Source organism: Lygodium microphyllum, chromosome 6 (genome assembly GCF_053477565.2).
Source record: "Lygodium microphyllum isolate KBCC chromosome 6, Lygodium_microphyllum_v1.1.10, whole genome shotgun sequence".
NCBI lineage: Eukaryota > Viridiplantae > Streptophyta > Polypodiopsida > Schizaeales > Lygodiaceae > Lygodium > Lygodium microphyllum.
Window position 1 is genome coordinate 10,897,410 of NC_141140.1, and position 23,285 is coordinate 10,920,694.

A 23,285-nucleotide genomic window follows, 5' to 3' on the forward strand; every position below is an offset into this window, starting at 1 on the left:
GCATCTATATCTTCTAACCTCTTCTACATGCCACCATTTCCAAAATTTGGCTCTTTTGGAAGACTAGTTTCTGTTGCATGTATTTTTCCATCTTTCCAAAAGACTAACCTTTTTGCTTCTACTTCACAGTAAACTATACAGTTTCACTTTTCATATTGTAAACTGTCACACCAAATGTATGATTCTCCTCTTGTATCCTTCTTTGTATGGTCTTTGGGCTGTTGCCTGAGCCTTCTCTTCTACCATAACATCAAAATTTTTTACATTTGCATAGATTTTTATCTAATTCAGCCTCAAATTACACATGCTTTGATTAATTCATCCACATCATCACCTTTAAGAGATGCGGACCAACAAGTATAGCTAATTGTTCTGCCATAGCCATAGGCACCTTGGCTTATAATTTCGGCCCCCTCTAAGCACCGGCAAGTGTGGTGCCTATACCCCATATTAATTTCATCCGCTCTCTCTTTACCAACATATGCACTGCCTTAGTTACATTAACCCAATCTAATTTTAGCCTCACTTCAGAAGAGGCATCTTCTAAATGATCAGTTAGCTTCTCCTACAAGATAGGATCTCCAACCTTCAAAAACAAATCAATTTTCTTACTCTCCAATGATTGCTGCTCATCGGCATCCAATTGTGCATATGGACTTTCACATTCATGGAGCAAAGGTGTAGTAGCCAACCCTTTATTGGGCTTTTCAATCCAATTTGTAAATGTCTTTTTAGTTACCAATCCTACATCTTCCAAGAAAAACTCCTCTCTCAAAGCTTTCTTAAAAGATATCCAATCAACATCTCTTCTATGCAACTCATCAATCAGATCATGTAATGCATGCATGGCCAAACAAGAGAAATACTAACTACATGCATATTGTGGTACCCCATGAAACAACATCTTTTCTTCATACAACTAGATGAAGACTGAAACATTTTGACCCTTAAACTGCTTCAATTATTGTCCCACTGCCTCCAATGCATTCACAGCTAAGGAATCAATTCTTTCTACTTCCTGTCAATTTTGCATTTGTTTTTGTAACAACAACTGATGCTGATGTTGTTGCTGCAACAAAGCAATCATCTATTGTAAAGCATCACCACCACTTGAACCTACAGAATCCCCCATCTTTACACATATCCTATCGACTTTCACATCGAGTTCATTATTGTCAAAGCATTTGGGTTCGAAAGTCTACCACTAGAGTAAGAGACAGCAAGGTGAAGGGAGATTCAAGGAGAGGAGTAGATGGAAGAGAAGGGATTTAAAGAACTAGAAGATGTAGAAGAATACGCACAGAGGTGAAGCTTGCCAGATTATTTATGCATTTTGAGAAGATAAATCTCTTGTAGATCAAAAACCTGCATAAAACAATGGCTTCCTCTCTACTACTCAGACCGCCAATTTGATGCTTTTGTTGACTCCGAAATGGGGGTAAAATACCAAGACACTTGGCTAGAATTCTCCCTGATCACTCCTTCTTCTCCCAGTTTGAAGTGTTGTTCACTGCTTGAAAACTACGATCGCGCGTCGCACAATTTTGTCCAATCATTCTTTTTACATAAAATCCTCCCGAAATGGCTGAAAGCTACTTGCTTTCTTTTACATGTCATCGTATTCTAGAAGTTTTCTACAATTTTTGGATTTTTACAAGAGATAATATCTAAAATATCACAAATTGGCTAAACTTGTCAAAAAATCTAGTATTTTTGAACCATCCACACACTACGAACACTGACACTAATGACTAATATGGCATTGGCTCTCTAGATCAATAAGAAAACTAAATGACAATGCATTCTAGAGTTTTTCACAATGTGACGGCATAGCGGCATGACAACGGGACTTACTACGAGATTTCTTGGGAGACTAAGACCTCTGTAAGTCTCCACCACAATGGTCATTACTACTCTTATCATCATGTCTGTCCCTAATAGTCAATGCATGAGAAGTACAAGCTACATCCACATTCTTTCTATTTACCTCTATTGTGAGTAGTAAGGCACCCTCAACATCCTAGAATTTCAAGCCATCCTTAGGTATATTATCATATATGGTAGTATAGAAAGTGTCCCATAACTCAAGAAGTATGACAAGCAAGAGCAAGGAAGGAAGATATCCTTGAACTCAATGCTGTGCAAAGTCAACTAGCTAAAAATTGAGTGAAACTCTTTCAAAAGCATGGACACACTAGTCCCTTCCTTCATGCAAAGGTCAATGAGTTTTTTCAATCAATATATCTATAAAGCAAGTTTTCTTATCATAAAGATTGCATATCTTCTCCCATAATTGCTAAGTATTATCCTCAAATACCACAACATTGAAATAAACATGTTTTGACAATGACAATGCAATAGTGGATTTACATATCTCATCCAATTCATCCCAAAGGTATCCTACTCGATGTCTTTGGGAATTACACTCTTGCTTTTCAAAGGCCTAACATACTTCTTTTGAACCAGTACTTTCCATACTTGCATCTTTCAATAGGTGAAGTTTGTGTCATCAAACTTTTCAATATTAAAGATGGCACTATCATTCAAATAACTAGCCATAATGACAATATACCGATGTAAAATCCAAGATAATGGGTGGCTATAAATTATTGCAAATCAGCCCCCAAAACTCAGCCAAAACAAAGGCAAAATAAGAGAAAATACCAAAGTATAGAGCTCTCCACCAACTACAAGAAATAAACTTTCAAAGTACTGCTCTCTAAGACAATGCCAAAAAATATAATTATAGCAATGTTGAAATAAAGATAATAGTATATGTCAATCCAACTATGGGAAAATAGCAAAGAAAGCAAGCTCCTAGTGCCAAGGATATTTGAGTAGCAACCGAGATACAAAGAATGTAACTAGTAGTGACTAAGCATAGACCACCGATACCAAAGACTATCATGAACTCAAATTGTCAATAACCCATATATCTCACAAGCATATACATCACTAAAAAAGTAAGTATTGATGTCTAAAGCATATTTAATCAAATCAACCCACAAGTGGATGTAATTTTCTAATAGCATACCAGAGAGCATATACATGAACCAAGAGTCCCCACTGTCTCAAAGAATTAAGCTCTTCCAAGCAAGTATAAGCATCTCCCATTGGAATCAAATTTGTAATGTAAAGTGAGAAAGAAAATATCAAGACATATAAATCAAAGCATGTGAGAATCCCAAGGTATCACAAATATATCTGAGAGCATAAGGATCGAATGAAGCAACACTCATAAGTGACTAAGCATAAAGCTCAAAGCAACTAACCAAAGCCTAAGTACATCAAATTTAGCTCAAATCCAAGTGTCAAGGCATGTCATAAGCATATTCAGGCTCATAGATGCACGCTAGACATCACTATAGACATGTAGCATACCCAAAATATCGTGTAGGTATAATAGGCATTCAAAGCATGAAGTTTACTATTGTATGCTTGCTGTCTAAACTATTATGACAACAATAAATCTCTACAAAATGGAGCTAATGAAGCTCTAAACAATCCATGGAGCATCATAAAAGTATAACCATACCATCTAGTAACCAAAATAGCATCCCTAAGTATAAAACATGCATTATGAAATTTATTGTTTGTTGTCCAAACCAAAACTATTATATTCTATGTGAAAGAGAGAATACAAAACTACATAAAATCAACTCTTTGAGTATCCAAATCAATAACTCTTATCATGCTCTTTGTTCTATAGCTATAAAATGCTTGAATCTAATAATGTATGCAAAAGTTATGGCCAAAATACGAAAGTGTTGTAAAGCTATCATAGCTATCCATAACTTCTATAGCATGCTTTATGTCTACTCAAAATGAACAAGATGGATGCTTCTTAGCTTAATAAGTACTCCACAAGGCTCAACTAACCCCTAGGAAGGTCCTCAACAAGCCCGATATTAGCTAGAATAAGTCAGGAGCAGGAAAGACTCAATGCATACCTCAAGTGAAGAATCAATGGCTACCATGAAACCTTGAGTTGAAGCTTTGAATCCAGGCTAAAGCAAAGTATGAAGAAACTTCTTGAATGGTTTACTTTGATACTAGTTGAAAGGTAGAGCCTGAATAGAGGCACACAAGCAAAAAAAATAGCAAAGCAAGAGCTATGGCAGATGGAGAGAGAGAGAGAGAGAGAGAGAGAGAGAGAGAGAGAGAGAGAGAGTGTGTGTGTGTGTGTGTGTGTGTGTGACACCATATGTGGAAACTCCAATAGTTACAATGTGTGACCATCGACCTTCCCATATTCAATAGTCACAGAAAGAATAAAGAATAAAGTGATAGTAATAGGCACCCACCATATGCAATGTATAGGTGTACGGTCATGGTGTGTGAAGTAAATACATGGTGGTATAGGCACATATGCCTTTACTCCCAATACCATTTTACTCTATATTTATAGCCTAGAGAAAAATAAGTAGTTAATAATATTTCATTCTTTCTCAATTTTTATCTAGTTAGGATGTGATTAAGAATTAATCCAAATTCTTTCAAGGCATATTTGGCCTCAAATTTGGCCCTAATGGGTGAGTGAAACTCTTTTTATTCTCTTCTATTTTTCTCTATCCATCTTCTTCGTGAGTTAAGCGAGTGAGCATGACTATGTGTGAAGTTTGTTGAGTGCTAAAATTGCTGTATTTTAGCTAGTTTTTATTGGATTTGGGTGATGTTTCATTGATTTTATGATTGATTGATTGATTTTCGGATGGTTTTGAAGTGTTTTGAGGTATATTGGAATGGGTTTAGTAAATTTGAGAAGCACATAATGGTTTTTAGTTGAGTTATGATGTGTTGATTAATTCTGGATTGTATCTTTTGTCTCTATTCTAAACAATTTTCTTTCTGTTTGAGATGTTATAATTGTAGATGAGTGGTTTGAGGAATGACTAAGAGTAATTTGAATGATTTTTAATGGTTTTATTTGGTTTTTGCTTGAGCTCTATGGTATTTATGTCTTATGTAGATGTTCTATAGTGTATTGATGAGCTTCTATATGCCTTCTAATATCTTTTGTATGCTTTTGTAAGTGTTCTATGATGGATGGATCTCTAGCTTGGAGAAATTGTCTAATCTTGGAAAGAGATGAATGGAAACTCTTAATAGCTTGAAAAAACAAAAGAAAGAGTTTATGAAAACTTAAACTAAAAACTGAAGTGAGAGTGACACTAATAAGCTTCCTAGGGTCACTATAGTGGCTCTTGTACTCTTTTATATTAGGCATATATCTCAAGAGGTGTATCCAGGACTAAGAGAGGATTATTGAGATTCATTTCTTGTTATTCTCATGTACTATTGAGAGAGATAGTGTATGAGAGATAATCAATTTCTACGAAGAAACATTGTATCTACATGAGAGAGATTGAAAGAAATACTATGAAGACTATGAAGATGATGAATATAAATACTATATGATGAATTCTGTTCAAAGTGGATCCTTTTTTTTGTTTTTTTGTTCTTTGGTGGTTTCTATAAAGAATATGAAAAATATGTTGAAGTTTGGTTGTGATAAATCCTTGGGAGATTTACTATATGATGCTCCATGAAGATTAAATCCTTAGCAGCATGAATTTTGATACCTTTAGAATTGAATATCTTCCTCTCTAGAGGAACAAAAGCCCAATTCATAAACATTGAAAAGAAGGAAGTAGAAGAAATGTTGGTAAGAGAGTCCTCCAAAGACTAAAGCCCTTCTAATTCCCTTCTGTTGAGTACAAACAAACTGGTGGAGCCAAATCCCTAATGAATGATACAATTAAGAGACAAGCACTAGAATGAATCCATACATACGTGAAAAGAGGAAAGACAAAAATAAAAGTTGAGAACATGCTAGTAGTAGAAGCCTCCCTTGATACCCTTAGGACACTCTTTACAAAAGTCCGAATGGCAAACCAAGGTCCCCTTCCCAAGGAGATCCATCCAAGAAATATTGATGATAGGCGAGTAGATATAATCAATCTTTAAAGGAGAATATAATGAAGACTCTGATCTTCATGTAGCTCAGTTCATCGTACCGTGTGTAAGTAACAATTCCGAAATCCCAAAGCATTGGTTGACGATATTCCTTGCCACTTTCAAAGGCGTAGAGGTTCTGTGGTATAAGAGACAAGAAATATGAGCTTTTGGCATATGGGATGACCTAAAGGTGGCTTTTCTCACTAAATTCAAGTATGAAGGCTTTGAAGAGCATATGGGAGAAGAGTTCATGAACTTAAGTCAGTCCTCTGGAGAACGAATGTAAGTATATATCTCTAGAATGGAATCCATACTGAAGAGATGGACCAACCATAATTTGGATGAAGGCATCCAAAAGGGAGTTTTTCTTAGAGGTCTACAACCAAAAGTTTGTAAGTTTGCGGAGCTGACAAGACCAGTCAATCTACAATCTGCAATGGAAGGTGCAAGACTATATGATGAAGTTAAAACAAGGTTATCTATGACCTCAGAAAGACAATTCCTACCTCCTCTAATGCCAGGAATGGTATATCCACAAAATGCAGTCCAAGGGACTATACCTTACCCCTATCCCCAAACGCAAATACTGCTACAATATGGTGTACCAAATCCATAGTGACCACAAATAGCAATGCCTCAAATAATGGTTCAACCACAACAACAATGGCCTCAAACAATCCCCCAAATGGGAACTCAACAACAATAGTGGAACCCTATCAAGTGGAACCAATAACAATCAACAATCTCAATAGGAGCTCTAAATAAAAATTAGAATAGAAAACTCTCTAGACTAACCAAACTAGTCTATGCAATGATTAGAGAGACTTTCCAAAACCCTACTACGAGTACTTTAGAGGAGAAAATGTGAAGGCCTATTTGTCTAATTCAATTGCAAGCATCAAGAAAGAGTTCATGGATGTGATTACAAAATAGTTGCAAGCCTTGAAAGTGAATACCGCTAGCACATCCAATATTGCAAGTGCAAGAAGAGATGTGATGAGATCAAACACATGGTGTGGAAAGTACCATCAAGCGAGACATTTAGCAACTAAATGTATACGAAATTCAACTATCCCTAGAGCCTTCTATTCTTACTGCCTATGCCTAAAGAAAAACCACATAGAGGATATCTACTCTCTGAAGGAGATGCATGATAGAAGGAAGAAAGGTGAGGAAGCAATGTTCAACCTGCTAGATTACAAAATGACAACCTAAGATATTGACCTAAAGCCTAGAGAGTTTGGCCCTAATTTTGGTCCAAGGAGGTTCCCTCCCAGAAGTTACAGAGGAAGACAATTTGGTGGTGGACAAACATAAGAAGTGGAATGCTACAAATGCAAAGAGAAGGGTCACATCTATCCATGTTACCCAAATCCTAGAAGATCCATGGATTACAAGTCCCTCTGTAGAGCTGATACAAAGGAGAAGGTCACACTGCTAAAGTTTGCCCTAGTCCAGTCCTCCATGTTAAGGCTAATGCCATAGACAACCAATAGAAGCATCAAGAGCCTGTGTCCAATCTGGTAGAATTAGAAGTAGCTTTAGTTAGAGAGCCAATATTTTCGAAAGAGAATGTTCCACCTATAAAAGTTGTCAAGTCCAGGCTCCCAATAGAGCTACAGAGTCGTACAATACATGACAATCTAGTGCCACATAAGGTTACAGAGCTAGTCCAAGACACAGAACTAGAGGACCAAGAGATAGAGGAGATGGATGTAGCTCCAACAGTGATAAACAAAGTGGTGATGTAGCCCTTGGCTTGAAGAAAGAGTAAAAACAAAGCCAGTGGACCCTATCGAGGAGTATGACTTAGTGAAGGACTTGGATATCTTTTACCCTAATATGACATTCTAACAACTAATGATGCTATCACTCAATCGCAAAGAGAGATTCAAAATCATTATCACACAAAGACAAGACAAGAGGCTTAGCAATCAAGCATCTACATTAAAAACTAGTAAGGCCCTAGAGCCTGTGAAAGAAGTGGAGGTGACCAATGCCTTTCTAGATACTTGCACTCTAGAGGCTATTGTCTCGATAGAAGGTTGCCTCATTGCAACTGCATTTATAGTTAAAGGCGCTTCAATGAATATCATGATGGATATGATGATGAAAGATCTAGGCCTGCAAGGCATGAAAACCACTTAGTGGCTCATCAAATTGGCTAATTAGAGAAAAATCGAGCCTTAAGGTATCATTCCTTATATCAACACCACAATTGCTATCAAAGATTCCTCAATGACATACCTTGTAGCAAAGCCTGTCAGAAGACCATGGCTATTTAAAGCATGAGTAAGGACATATTGGTTTAAAGAAATCCTAACCCTAGGTAGGGAACCTAACAAAGTGTTATTGAAGCTCTATTTTTCACATGAAGGAAATGGATCCACCTCCATAGAAGTTTCCTTTGAGTCTTCCAATGAAGTAGAGGATGGAATATCAATCGAATGAGAGTAGATTTTAGAGGCAATTTTTTAAGTAGAAAGAGCCCGAGAGACCGCAAAAGACCAAAATTTTATGCAAAATGAAATGATTGTGGATTAATGATCTAGAGTTTTCCTAGATGGAGTTCGATGCTAGGAACCCAACGCAAGTCTCAGTTCGTCAATTAAAGCGTTTGACCCATCCCCCCCCACATTTAATCCACACAAGGTTTTGCACTAAGAAGCAGCTACATGATCAAGAAATTGGAAAGTGCGTGAGGGTGGCTAGGCTTATAGATTTCAATGTTATGAAGTCAATCGTCCAGACGGATCTTAAATCCAAACTTGTTTGCCCCTCCAAAATAGAAAAAACCACTTCGGTTGAAGTGTGTGAACACAAAAAAATGAACCATTTTTTTGTAAAACAAAGCTTAAAGCTTTAAAAAATCTTTATGAATGAAAAGGAGTGTCTTCTCAAAATGTGGGGAGGGAGGGGTGTCCCGTTTTTTTCGACACCCCCAAATCTCCAATTTTTTACAATTTTTCTGATCATCATCATCTAAGGAGTGCTCTTGGCTGCAGACTCCACCATTTTCTCAACCTTCATCGCCATAAAGATGATTGAAAATGATGCATTATACAAGAATATCTTATTTCAATCTTTCTTTCTCCTCTCTCCTATCTCCTCTTGTGGTTTGTTTTTCATGGATCAATGTAAAAGAGAGGGGGATGGGCTGAGATGGACGTTTTTGGTCAAACGATGATGTGAGAGTGGAAAGAGACATGAATTCGAGTTGGATGGATTGTCACAGCGGCCATGAAAGAGTATCAATTGGCCTCCAAGGTCGAAAAATGTGCGTTATAATGAGCGCTTTTATAAGAAAAATGTAGATCTTACTGTTTTATGATCAATTGTTGTTTGAAATGGTTAATAATGATTGTATTTAATGCCAATACTCTATTTGATCAATCATATTGAAAGATTCATAAAAAGATCAGTCGTATAATAATTCTATGCAAAACACACAAAACCCGAGACTAGGCGATTTAAGGAAAAATATGTGATTTTGGGTTTTTTGTGTGCATTTGATGTTCATATAGAATGAAATATGCTAAAAAAATCATTTTCTATAAGAGTAATTTGTCTAAACCAAAAAATTAGTAGTTATTTATATTTTTTAAATAAATAGAAAAAAATAAAGAAAAATAGAAAAATTTAGGATTTTTTGCATCATAAAAAAAAGAAAAAATAATATGTATATGTGTGGACGTATGATAGATCTAAAGCATAAGGTTTAGCCTTAGTTCATCACTATCTTCTTGTTAGAGTGAGTTTTTATCACTTTCAATTTAAAAAATACATTAAAAACCATGCCTTACACCTATCAATGCATGCAAATTTTTAAACGGTAGGGAGTAGGGGGCTGTTGTGAGTGATCAAGTACATTGAATTCTTATGTTTCATGGTGCATATCATATAGAGTTTGTGGTTGTTTAAAAATTAAAAAAGGACATGTAGCACAAGGAAGCTCAGTGCTAGCCCTAGGAAAAGAAGCACTCGCATATGAAAGGAAAATCATGAAAAGAATTGTCTTTGCACTTTCACGTTGTTGATTTTCAAAGAATAAATGTGTTTGAGCACAATGGTCATATTCACACTTTAATTGTTACAGCACATGGCATCATATCCTAGATGCATAGCACCTGTTTGTATGAGTGATAGTCGATGCTGAGAGTGTGAGGTATCCCAAGCTGTAGGGCTAGATATTTGGTTCCTTGGGATTGATTTGGTGAGGTTTATCTATCATCTCTTGGATCATTTATCAAAAGAGTGGAATTTTTTTCGAATGTGTTTTATGTTCACGACGCATCTTATGGACAATCCCAGGGATGTAGGAGAGCCGTAGTAGAGCCATGGTGATCAACCTAGAGGTGCTCCCTGTGTGTCTGTTATGTAGTATATAACACTAGCATGTTTAGGGACTCCCCTTGAGGAGTGGGGAAATAATTATTATTGGACTACAAAATCATACAAACACAAGGTTCTTAGATGCTCTTGGCTACAAGGCCATGTGGGGTGGTTTTAGGTGAGTAGTAGAGCCCTAGCTAGTATCTTAGAGCTAGTGTCCAGCCTGTTAACGGATGGTGCATTTACTGGGAGCTACTAATAAGTGGCAACTCAATAATCTTAGCTATAAGGGACCCATTATTTTTCTTAGTTTCTAATTGGGAGTTTCCTTGAAGCGGTGGATATTAGATTCAGGCTGATTAACACTTCGATTATCAACATAACAATTAATCCAAGGAATTCCCTTAAGCGGAAAGATACTTTGTCCATCCTAAATGGTTTAGTGGGATCTTTGGCTAGACAACTATTTTATCCTTTGCCCCAAAAGTGAAACCATGCTCACGTCTGGGCGGGGATTTTATTTTTGCGGGCTTTCATTTTTGTTCTTTTCTAATCAATCTCTTTTTTTCGAGCTTTTTCGTGCAACATATCCATTCTGCATATAAATATCTCTTTGCAGCATACCCCACATGGAAATATCTCATGTCATGTGGTTTGCATGTATACATTCATAGCAGGATTACTAATTCACAGTCATACTACCTGTGCGCATAAAGTGACAAGAAAAGAAAATAGAAATTATTCACTCTTACTTAAGGAGTACGACACGTTGCATTTACATGAACACACATCAAGAAAACAAAACCAACGGAAAACTAGTAAAATATATTCGTGTCAAATAGTCGCAAGGTACACTCTCCTAAAAACAAATCAAATATCCCAATGCATGTAATCTCTTAGAGAAAATCGGGCATAGTCACATGACGAAGTGTATAATAAAAATATAAAAGTAGTAACAAAATGAAATGTCTAGAGTCTCTCGAAAAAAAAACACACACTCTCTCTCAGCATGGTACCGGCCCACACACTATGGTGGACAAACACTCCCCATAGAGCACATCATCTATTTCTAGACACATGCAATGTCTCATCTTCTCTGCACTGGCCCGCGCCAAACCACCACACCCCGCAAACACATCCAAAACATAGTTGTAGCGCTTCATAAATGTAGCTAGTAACCACCTAACCATATCACCAATCACATATCACCAATCAAGATACAGAATCTTTGCGGCCATGCAAGTAGAAACAATGAAAATACCATACAAGGTAACCTGAGAGCAAAAACATGCAAGACTACTTACCGATAGAAAAGATGAGACCTCTTTGCTCTGCCTCTGACAATGACACCATCAACGTCCATGGGAAAGACACAATCATCCGTCATGTAGCTACGATACGCTGGAAACAATCTCTTTGAAATCTTCTCCCCAGCCTCTCTGTTGTAGCAAGGCACAACATGACTAGCACGATGCCAAAGACACACAGTAAGATCAAGTACCTATTCACGAGTGGAAATAGAATAAGTGATCCATGTTTTTATTTAAAGCATGTAACACAAACTTTATTTAGAACATACAACCATATGTTCAACGTATCCAACTTTGTTATCTTACCGCCTCTCTAGTAACGGGATGCCGATAAGCCTTGGAGTCACACATGAGTGTCCAAGTGCAGTGAAGCACAAGCCCCACTCTTGCTGCATCCATAATAAACTCACCTATATGATGTATACTGCTCATGTTGTCACAATAAATGACAATTGAACCTTCCACCTGCACATCCAAATCACCCATTAACTTTTGTAGCCATACTACCTCACATGCTGCAATAGCAGCACCTCTATACTCAGCCTCTGTACTCGATAAAGCAACTGTAGATTGCTTTTTGCTACTCCAAGCAACTGCTGCACTACCAAGAGAGAACATGTATCTGTTGGTAGATCTTCTATCAGACATGTCCAATCTGCATCTGTGTATCCAAACACCTGTACATCTGTACCTACCTCATAGAAAAGTCCATAATGTAATGTGGACTTCACATATCTCAATATGCATCTGACTGCATCCAAATGTGGCTTTCTAGGTACTTGCATAAACTGACTCACAAGACCAACAACGTAGCTCAAGTCTGGCCTTGTAATGGTCATGTAAATCAAACTCCGCACTATCCTCCTGAACATAGTAGGGTCTTCTATCTCATCCCCAACATCAGCACTCAACTTTACATTCTGCTCCAACGGAACTGAAAGTGGTTTGCATGTTGTCATACCATACTTGGACAACATATCCAAGCCATACTGTCTTTGGGACAGCCATATACCATCATCACATCTGATCACCTCAATGCCGAGGAAGTACCTTAGCTCACCTAAATCCTTCATCTCAAACTTCTTCTTCAAAAAATCCTTGACTTCAGCAATCCCACTATCACTATCACCTGTAATAATCAAGTCATCCACATAGATGACTATGATGACCAAACCTGCATCTCCCTTTCTCACATAAAGTGAGTGATCAACATCAGAAACATAAAAACCAATATTGACAAGATACTCTCTGATCTTGTCAGACCATGCTCTAGGTGCTTGCTTGAGCCCATAGAGCGCCTTCTTCAACCTGCACACATATGTGGGATGCTCTAAATCTTCATAACCTGCTCGCTGATCCATATACACTTCTTCCTACAAATCGCCATGCAAGAAGGTATTCTTCACATCCATTTGCTGCAACCTCCAACCTTTGGCTGCTGCCAAAGCAATCACACATCTGATAGTTGCCATCCTAGCAACTGGACTGAAGGTTTCATCATAATCTATGCCATATGTCTGGGCATAGCCTTTTGCAACTAGCCTAGCTTTGTACCTACTAATAGAACCATCTGCATTGTGCTTAATCTTCTAAACCCACTTACATCCAATGATTTTCTTGCCTTTTGGCAATGATACTAGATCCCAAGTCTTATTGGCCTCTAATGTAGCCATCTCCTCATCCATTGCTGCATCCTAATGAGCATGACCAACAGCATCCTCAAAACATGTGGGCTCAACATCCTCAACTAGTTTCACCATATAAGCATAATGGTAAGTTGCATAACCTTCAAAACCAAATCTTTTAATAGGGTATCTGACCCTACTAGATCTGCGTACCATCGGATCACTCAATGGAGCCTTTACATTATTATGAGCTCTCTGTACACCTGGTGTCCTCACTGAAGGAATGCCAAGCTCATCATCCAAGCTCTCTGAGCCACTAGAGTCTCCATCAAGAATTGCATCAATGCCTTCTGACACTTTACTCTTTCCTTTGTCTTTACCTGTAGTGCTACTAGATGCACCTGAAGATGTAGAGCTACTCCTTAGTCTCCCAGACCAAGGACTACCAGATGATGTCTCTGGTCCACTAAGAGTCCGTGATTCTTGCTTTTCAGCCTGCACATGAGTGTCACGATCATCATCATCATCTAATGCATCACCACTAGATGCATACCAACTGCTCATTTCATCAAATATGACATCCCTGCTCACTCTGAACTTACATGTGATAGGGTTATAACAGTGATACCCTTTCTACTCTAAAGAGTATCCAATAAAGACACACTTTTCAGCCTTTGGATCCAGTTTCTTCCACAACTCATCTGGCACATGAACATACGCAATGCAGCCAAACACTTTCAAGTGTGATACATCAAGCTTCTTGCCAATAAAGCATTCTTCAGGAGTCATACTAGGAACTACAGCTGTGGGAGTTCCATTCATAATATAAACAGCAGTATGAACAGTCTCAGACCAAAAATGCTTAGGCATATTCTTTTCAGCCATCAAGGCGCGTGCAACTTCTGCAATATGCCTGTTTTTCCTTTCTGCAACCCCATTTTTCTATGGGGTATATCTGCATGTGAACTGTCTCTTTATCCCATGAAACCTTAGAAAATCACTGAACTCATTTGAGAGGTACTCTCCCCCTCCATCTGACCTCAAGCACTTTACTTTCAAGCATGTTTCTCTTTCAACTGTAGCCTTGAAAGTTCTAAAGTGCTCAAACGCTTCACTCTTTTCCTTCATAAAATATACCCATAACTTTTTAGAACAATCATCAATGAATGTGACAAAGTATGAACTCCCTCCAAGAGATACATTTTGTGTAGGCCCCCAAATGTCTGTATGCACAACATCAAGGATATTTATGCTTACATCTCTGTCATGTGAAAAGGGTTGTCTTGCCTGCTTACCAAACTAACATGCTTCGCATACCTTATGAAATTCTACAACTCTAAATGTAGGCAAACCTGTAACCAACCCTTTGGACTGCATTAATTTCAGCCTTTGTACATTTGCATGTCCAATGCGTTTGTGCCAAATTTCAATGTCTGCAACAACACCTTTTCCTTTAGCATACATAGCAGCATTCATAGTAGGAATTCCAACATCCAAAGTAAACATACGTCTAACTCTACTTCCCTTTGCAATTACCTTGCACTTGTCATTGAAGTCTTCTACAAAGCAGCCCTTTGCATTAAATCTGACTTGCAACCCTTGCTCTACCATTTGACCGACTGACACCCAGTTCTTTGTAATAGATGGCACATGTAATACATCTGAAAGACTCTTTGTCTTACCATCATGCAAGGATAAGGGAACTTTTCCAATGTGTGAAATTGGGTGGCATGAATCATCACCCCTCTGCACATAACCTGCATTTTGCAAATCATGCATCTCTCCAAACCATTTTGCATGGCTGGTCATATGATTGGATGCACCTGAATCAACATACCAAACATCATCATGTGTTCCCTTTCCTGTAACAACATTCAGCATATGTTGCATAACAAACAGACGTTCATTTTTGTCTTCATTCTATCGTGAAGACGATGCATAGTTTCCTTGCTGCAACTTACCACTGTGGATATCATCTTTCTTAGCATGACATTGGGCTGCAATATGACCTGTTTTGCCACAGTAGTGACACACAATACCAGAGTTGTTAGAACCTCTGTTTTGCCATCCACCTCTTGCTCTAAAGCTCCCCCTACCTCTAAAGTTACCACGACCTCCTGAAACCTGCATATCGCCAAATTGCTGATTTAATCTGTTATGCTGATTGTCACTACCACGTCCTGTACCACGGTCTCTTGAAGAGAACCTGCCACGTCCCCTTCCTGAACTGGAGTAGAAAGCTTGGACCTGTTCACCACTTTTTTCAGATGTCTCACTCTACATGTTGATCTCTTCAGTGATCATAAGGGAGACCAACTCATCAAAATTTGAAATGGCTTTCTAACATATATGGAAGTTACAAAAGACTTCCAAGCCTTTTCATTGTTAAGTCCACCCAAGGTGGACGACACCAAATCATCATCATCGGGCATTGCATCAATCGCTGCCAAGGCATCTGCAATGCTCCTTACCTTCAGTGCATACTCATTGATAGACATCTTCCCTTTCTTCAATGTATTCAACTCTTGCTTGAGTTGAATCTTTCGTGCCTTTGTATTTACAGAAAACATACTTTCAAGTATGGTCCAAGCTGCATATGAATTCTCTGCATTTCTAATGTGTCCCAACATATTATTTTCAATTACTGCAAACAACCAATACATGACCTTTTTATCTTTTGCATTCCATTCCTTCCGTGCCTTTGTCTCTTCTGCAGTTGGAGGATCACTCACCTCTGGCTCCTTTTCTTCACTTGAAACAGACTCGTAGAGGCCTTTTCCAATAAGGAAGTTCGTGACACGGAACTTCCATGAAGGGTAGTTTTTCTTATCGAGCTTCTCAATGATGGGGCTTCCACTGTTCTCTGCCATTATCACAAAAATTAATAGCAAACAGTAAGCAAATCTTCTGCAACCCTCGACCTGTAGTGCATAGCAATACACCAGATAGCATTTTTCACTCTCTGCTCAACAATACATGCAATGTGCAACAAGTTTGTAGATAAACCTTGTGTTTACTCACTGGTAAACACCTTTGAACTTACAGATCTGAAATCTGTAACCTGCGCACCCACTTTCGGTCAATACAGTCGAAGTCACAATGTATCCTGAAATTGTTGTCCGCAACCTTGCGGCTCTAAAACGGGGCTTGAAACGGCCACAGATGCCCAAAATAACTGCGGGAAAGCCCTTAAGGGCTAATCTATAGAATACACAGCATTCTTCGCACACACCAAATTTCACTGCAATCTGAGATTTTTGCTCGACCCTGTTTCCGGTGCCTCCACAGGCACTATCCAAGAGAGAGAGTGGAAGAATGGGAGAGCTTCTTACCTGTGGCTTGCTTGCTCGAACCTTGCTTCCTCTCCTTCGCTTCAACCTTCGAAATCAGCCTCTCTCAGTGGCGCGGCTCTGATACCATGTCAAGAATCGCGTGGTGGGGGGACGTGCTCAAGATGCTGTGCTGAACATACACAGAATGCACAAGGAGAAGCTCACTCAAGAGACAAGAAGAGAGATGGAGGCCAAAACGTTTTCTTGCTGATTTCTTCTTCTTCTTGCACACACTTTACAATGTACATAAAGTATAGATAAGATACAACATAAAGGAAAGTGACCTACTTAGTCAAACAATGCATAACCGACTACACTAGTCGACTCGCGCTATAACTATGCCAGCTGTAAATAGGTGTAACAACCTGAATATAATAAGTAATGAGTCAGTGGCCATGTGAGAGTCATAATGACCACCGACGTGCTAAGTGTAGACATGTGGACCCATCTAACCAGGCAGTCCATCATCAATGTCTGCGTGTGTTGAGCTTGTCATCTCAACAAGATGAAGATTAAGTTCATCATGACATAGACTGCAACTATTACTCAAGTGAATTAGGTTCCAAGATGAAAGCTTGGACTCATAAACAAAATCTTGAGTTTAGACTGACAATGACCAAGACACTAACTGAGATGGAAAAGCATCATGATATTGTATTCATCATATAATATAAAAGTGGTAGTCACTTTATAGTTGCTGGATGGGTAGCAGTCTTCCCTCTTTGTACATATGGGATTCAATCTGCATGCATGTCCTAAGCCTAAACTGCCTCATACAAAGAGGCCACAATGGGTGTGATTGTAAATATCTCAATACCCCTACTCAATCACAACTTGAAAGTACAAAGTGTGTAGAGGATTTAGTGAAAGCAATACCTATAAAGTATGGGCACACCATAAACATGGCAAAACACCAAACACTATCCCAGAAAAGGCTAAGTGTGGGTATCACAAACATGATGGTCATCCAAAGGCTATAGCAGGGGCCTCGCAAAGTGTACAAAGATTGTAGTACAAGGCTACATGAGGAGTTTACAAGCTTATGACAGCATCATTAGGGCTAGACAATACAAGGCTAAAAAAGTATGGATCTTCAATTCATTGCAGGTATTCTTGTCGATGTAGTCCAACTTGCTCTTTTTGATCCCGTACTTGTACTTCAATTTTCTCTTTTGGTTTGCATAATTGATATTTTTCTTATTCTTCTTCTGCTCCGCTTTGACTTTGTTTGCATTAGTTTCATTGGTCTTCATGTCCATGTCCCCCTCAAGTAAAGGAATCATCATTTTTGAAGAAGTAGAGATGTCTTCAAGGTCTTCTAATGAGATCATTGATTGCACTAGAGTGTAGACAACATCATTTCCTCCTCTGCAAGTAGAATAGACATTTTTCCAGTGTAGTATAACTGAGTAACAATAATCATGTTACTTCTCCTGAGAGTTCCACATTAAGATTTTCATAATTTCCATTGAGAATCAGTCTTGGAACTCTGAAACTTTTCAGCAATAGAGTTGAAATCTAATGTGTCAAAAGACACAAAAAATGGTAGTGTGAAAACACACTATGCAGGTACTATGGTCTAACTTGATGTTGAGCTTAAATGTCCTGTTGCTTGCTCCAAATCTTTCAAGTCTGCAAGATCTCCCCTCCTTATTGATTTGTTGGTATGGTTAGGCAACAAACTTGAGTGGCAAGAGCTCTAGTGAGCTTGAGAAAGTGTAAAGGATGAAATTTGGAGCATTGGCTATGGAGTCCACACTCTAGGGTCAGCCCATCTCGTTTTTTTGTCACTTCCGTGCATGGAGTGGACAATTCGGTTGAATCTCTAGTGTAGAGGTAGCTTAGATAAGGGGCTATCAAAGCCCTATGGTTCTAGGACAGGGCACGCAGCAAGCAGAGCACACAACCATACAACCAATTCGCACGCGTAGAAATGGACAACGAAGCGTAATCTCCAGAATGTCAGGTAGCATGATGACCAATGTCGTGCTATTATGTGATAGGCAGCAATGCCCAGAGCCATGGAGCAATCCCCTAGAAGGAAGCAAGTGGAGCTATGCTCTGTAGGGGGAGATCAAGAAGCTCAATGAGAGGTAGGTGTAGATCTGGCTATGGGAGACATAGAACAGAGCATGAGGAAATTGATAATGCTAAGCTTGTGGTAGGGCAATGCTGATGTTTCAAATGATACAAAGAATCTTCGGTAGCAGGGAACACTTTTCTAGAAGGAAGCTTAGTAAGATTTGGCCGGTAGAGAGAGATATGAGAGCTTCAAGCAGGCAGGGTATTGCTGGCTATGGCTGTCACAAGGTCAAGTGGAGAAGAAGGAGTGGGAGATGAGGTCCTGGACTTGTCATGAGCTAGACTAAGCTCAAGATGAGCTAGACTGAGCTCAAGTTGAGCTAGATGAGAGCAAAATGGAGTTGTTCCATGCTCAGTTGTGCTCTAATACCATGTCAAAAACATGTGGATCTAAAGCATGGCTATGGCGGATGGAAGATGAAGATTAAGTGCATGATGACATAGACTGAAGACTTGACCAATTGTTACTCGAGTGAATTAGGTTCCAAGATGAAAGCTTGGACTCACAAACACAATCTTGAGTTTAGACTGACAATGACCAAGACACTAACTGAGATGAAAAAGCATCATGATATTGTATTCATCATATATAAAAAAGTGATAGTCAAGTACAATGCTTTATAGTTGCTCGATGGGTAGCAATTTTCCCTCTTTGTGCATATGGGATTCAGTGTGCTTGCATGTCCTAAGCCTAAACTACCTCATACAAAGAGGCCACAATGGGTGTGATTGTAAATATCTCAACATTATGTTGGGCCTATCCCTTGTGGATTTTCATGCCTTGATTTCAATAGGGGGTAGGGTAAGAGCTATTATTGTGCTTTATTGAGTAATGTTTCGTGGCTACTTGATGCTTTTCATGGTTGTTGTTTGTGTAGATCAATTCGTGGGATTGGATAGGCTAAGTCACCCTATCTTGTTGTCACCAATGAGAGCGGATTTTAAGGGAAAATTTTGAAGCAAAAAATAACCCAAGAGGCCATAAAAGGCCAAATTTTCATGCAAAATGAAACGATTTCAGATCAATGAGCTAGAGTTTTCCTAGATGGAGTTTGATGCCAAGAACCCAGTGCAAGTCTCAATTCATCGATTGGAGTCTGTTTGACCCCCCCATTTAATCCCCGTAAAATTCTGTGTTATGAAGCAACTACATGATCCAGAAGCTAGAAAGTGTGTGGTAGTGGCCAGCCTTATAGATTTCAACATCATGCAGCCATTTGTTTAAATGGATCTCAAATCCGAGCTCATTTGTCCCTTCGAAAAATTGAAAAACCCACTTTGGCCAAAGTGTGAATACAAAAAAGTAAACCTATTTTTTGTAAAACAAAGCTTAAAGCTTAAAACAAGCTTTATGAATGAAAAGACATGTCGTCTCAAAAAGTGGGGGCACCGTTTTTTTCAGCACCCCCAAATCTCCAATTTTTTTATACTTTTCTAATCATCATCATATGAGGAGTGCTCTTGGTAGTAGTCTCCACCATTTTCACACCCTTCATCGAAGTAGAGATGATAAAAAATTATGCATTATGTAAGAAGATCTGATTTCATCCTTTCTCTCTCCTCTCTCCTCTTGTGATTTGTTCTCGGGGATCAATGTAAAAGAGAGGGGGATGGGCTGAGATGGACGTTTTTGGTCAAAAAATGATGCGAGAGTGGAACGAGATGTGAATCAGAGTTGGACAGATCCTCAATGTCTAGGTAAGAGCATCAACAGGCCTCCAACATTGAAAAACGTGCATAATAATAAGTGATATTATAAGAAAAATATAGTTTTAATGTTTCATGATCAATTGTTGTTTGAAATGGTTAGTAATTATTATATTTGATTGCCAATCCTATGTTTGATTAGCCATCGAAAGATTCATTAAAAAAACCTATCATATAATAATTCTTTGCAAACCACGCAAAACCCGAGACTAAGCGATTTAAGGAAAAATATGCGGTTTTGGGTTTTTTTTGTGCATTTGTCGTTCATATGGAATGAATTAATATGCTAACAAAATCATTTTTTATAAGAGTAATCTATCTAGATCGAAAAACCACTAATTACACAAGCAAAAGAGAAAGTGATTTAAACCTTAAACAAGCAAAAGAAGGAGAGAGGGAGACTCACCGATGAGATATGGCGAGTGTGGGGCGGCTCCTCTTTGTGATGAAGGCTCCTCCTCTCCTTCGCGAACAACGGCGGCGGCGGCGGCAAGTCTTCTTCCTCTCCTTCTCTCACAACGGTCGCTCTCTCCCTCGCTCTCGCTCTCAAAATACAAAATGCGAAATAAAGCCGCGCTCGATTTCGGCCCATTTTTTTTCCCTGTGGACCGTCACTATTTGCATCGCTAGCGACGCCGCTACTCGCTGTCGCTAATCGCCGTCGCTATAAGCTCAAATCCTTGTAGTGTGACTTCCCTCTTATCTACAAAGTAAATGTCTCAAGCGTTGAAGAAAGCTTGATCTTCACACGAAAGGGACCTTCGTGCATTTATAGTAGGTTTTGTCAAAGACTTCTCCTCATGCCCCGACCCTCTCTTCATCACCATAAGTAACTACCTCCACTTATTGTGAATATTACTCAAATAAAAAACTACTATAGAAGAAGAGCAATTGATACCTCTCTTTTTTTATCTCAATGCTAGGATAGATAGCTATGCGATGGTGTACCTCATGATGAGAGCCACTCTCTTGCCAGCATTTTGTATGAACCTCTTAGAAGATATGAGTGACAATCGATTCACTAGGTATAACCACCCGTTTTTGTCATCTACTCCACTCAATGTAAGAACCAACTTAAAGGGGTATTTGCAGAGTCAAACATTCCTAAGTAAAGCCCTCAAAAACTACCATAGAATGTGGCCCCTGCTCATCAACAAGATGCTTCTTAATGTGCATCCCTTATAATTCCAAAAACAAACAGAGAGAAAGAAAAAGATAAGATAAGATAAGAGAAAAAAGAAAAAACAATAAAAGAAAATAAAAGAAAAAGGATAAGGACAAGAAGTGGAAAGAAAAGAAACACCACAATGAAGTACTCTACGAGAGCATCACAAGCATTGACCCTAGGAACCACCCTAGCCCCTTCCCCCACTTCACATACTTAGGGCACATCAAGGGCAATGACACACCTAAGGAGCTCCCACTTGCCTATTTAGATCTATCGCCCTTAGTCACACTCATAGCACCTTCCCTCGTACATGAGCTAAGTTCTCAAGTGTGGGGCAAGACCACAGGTTTGGACCCAACTCCCACTTCCACTTGCACAAACACCATGCACTGCATAGTGAAGGTAGACACATCCCCAGGTAGTGCACTTCCTTTTCCTTTTAGGTACATTTAGAAAACTGCTATCAACCACCAACATTAAATGCCCCCATTATCCACTCAATCTATCCTCCGCCTCCACAACCTCTCATCCATTTTGATATGCTTCTTTTCCATAGCCAATCTACCCAAAGTCCCATCATCAACCCACATGGCAAACCTTCAACCACCTAAGCCCTCACCCACAAGTACCATGGGATTGGTACCCAGCTAGGAGGGGGTAATGTTACATCTTCATCAGAAGTTCAAGATGAAAAATTCTCAAAAAGTGGAAAATGGACGAAAAATCCCCAAAAAGTAAAAATGGAAGATAATCCCAAGGCGAGAAAAAATGGAAGAGAAAGGAAAGCTCAAAAAAAGTGTAGGAAAGGCCTCAAATGTAAAAGAAAGCACATAATAATAAGTGCACCAAATAATATAGCAAGAAAAGCACTAGTCGCATTGTAATTCATTTTGTAAAAGAGTGTTAGGCTCTCTCTCGTGAAGATTGTAAAGGAATAAGAGAGGCATGGATTGAGGCCTATGCTAATATGAAGAGAAGAAAAGAGAGAAGAGGAAAGGACAAAGGCTGAACCAAAAAGGGGGATGGCCACCCCAAGGAAGGGATAAGGGCATGCATAAAAAGGTAAAAAGTGAATAAAAAAGCTCATTCTTGTGTGTGGCCCAAACTAGCTCTCTTATTCTTTTTCTTCTTGCTCTTTCTTGTGCTTGTGCTTGAGAGAGGGAGTGTGTGAGGGTGAGAAACCATGGTGGAGAAGCTTTCCATCTTCTCCTCTCTTCTTCTTCTTTTCTTCTCTCTTCTCTTGTCTCACATGCAGAAATGAAGTTTGAAGTTTGGAGCTTGGAGCTTGAGTATTGAGCTTGCTTGAGTTTGCAACTTGGATAGTGGAGCTAGTGAAGAGCTTGAGAGAGGATGCAACTCGATTGGACATGAAGGTAAGCTCACTACACTCATAGGTGTGAGAGTGTGCACGACTATGTGAGAGGTAGCCACTAGGATCGACCTAAAATCTGGGTTCCAAGTGGCCAAGGTCTCCTAACAGCAATCTAGCATCGGATCTTAGACATCCAACTTTACGTGGAGATACCCAAGCCGAAGCATACCCATGCCACACTTGGTTCAAAGAGAATGGGAAACGAGAGGGATGCGCCGCTCAACCTCTTTGCCTGTAGGGCATAGTCCCATTCCGGTCCCCTAAAATGGCATGAATCGGGTTCTAACCTAATATTACCTAAATCTCGTATGGTTGTAGAATCTTGTCAGAAGCCTCCCAATCTTCTGGGACCACCCTTCTATAGGACGGACCTGTCGAGGGTTCCACCCATCCACTTCC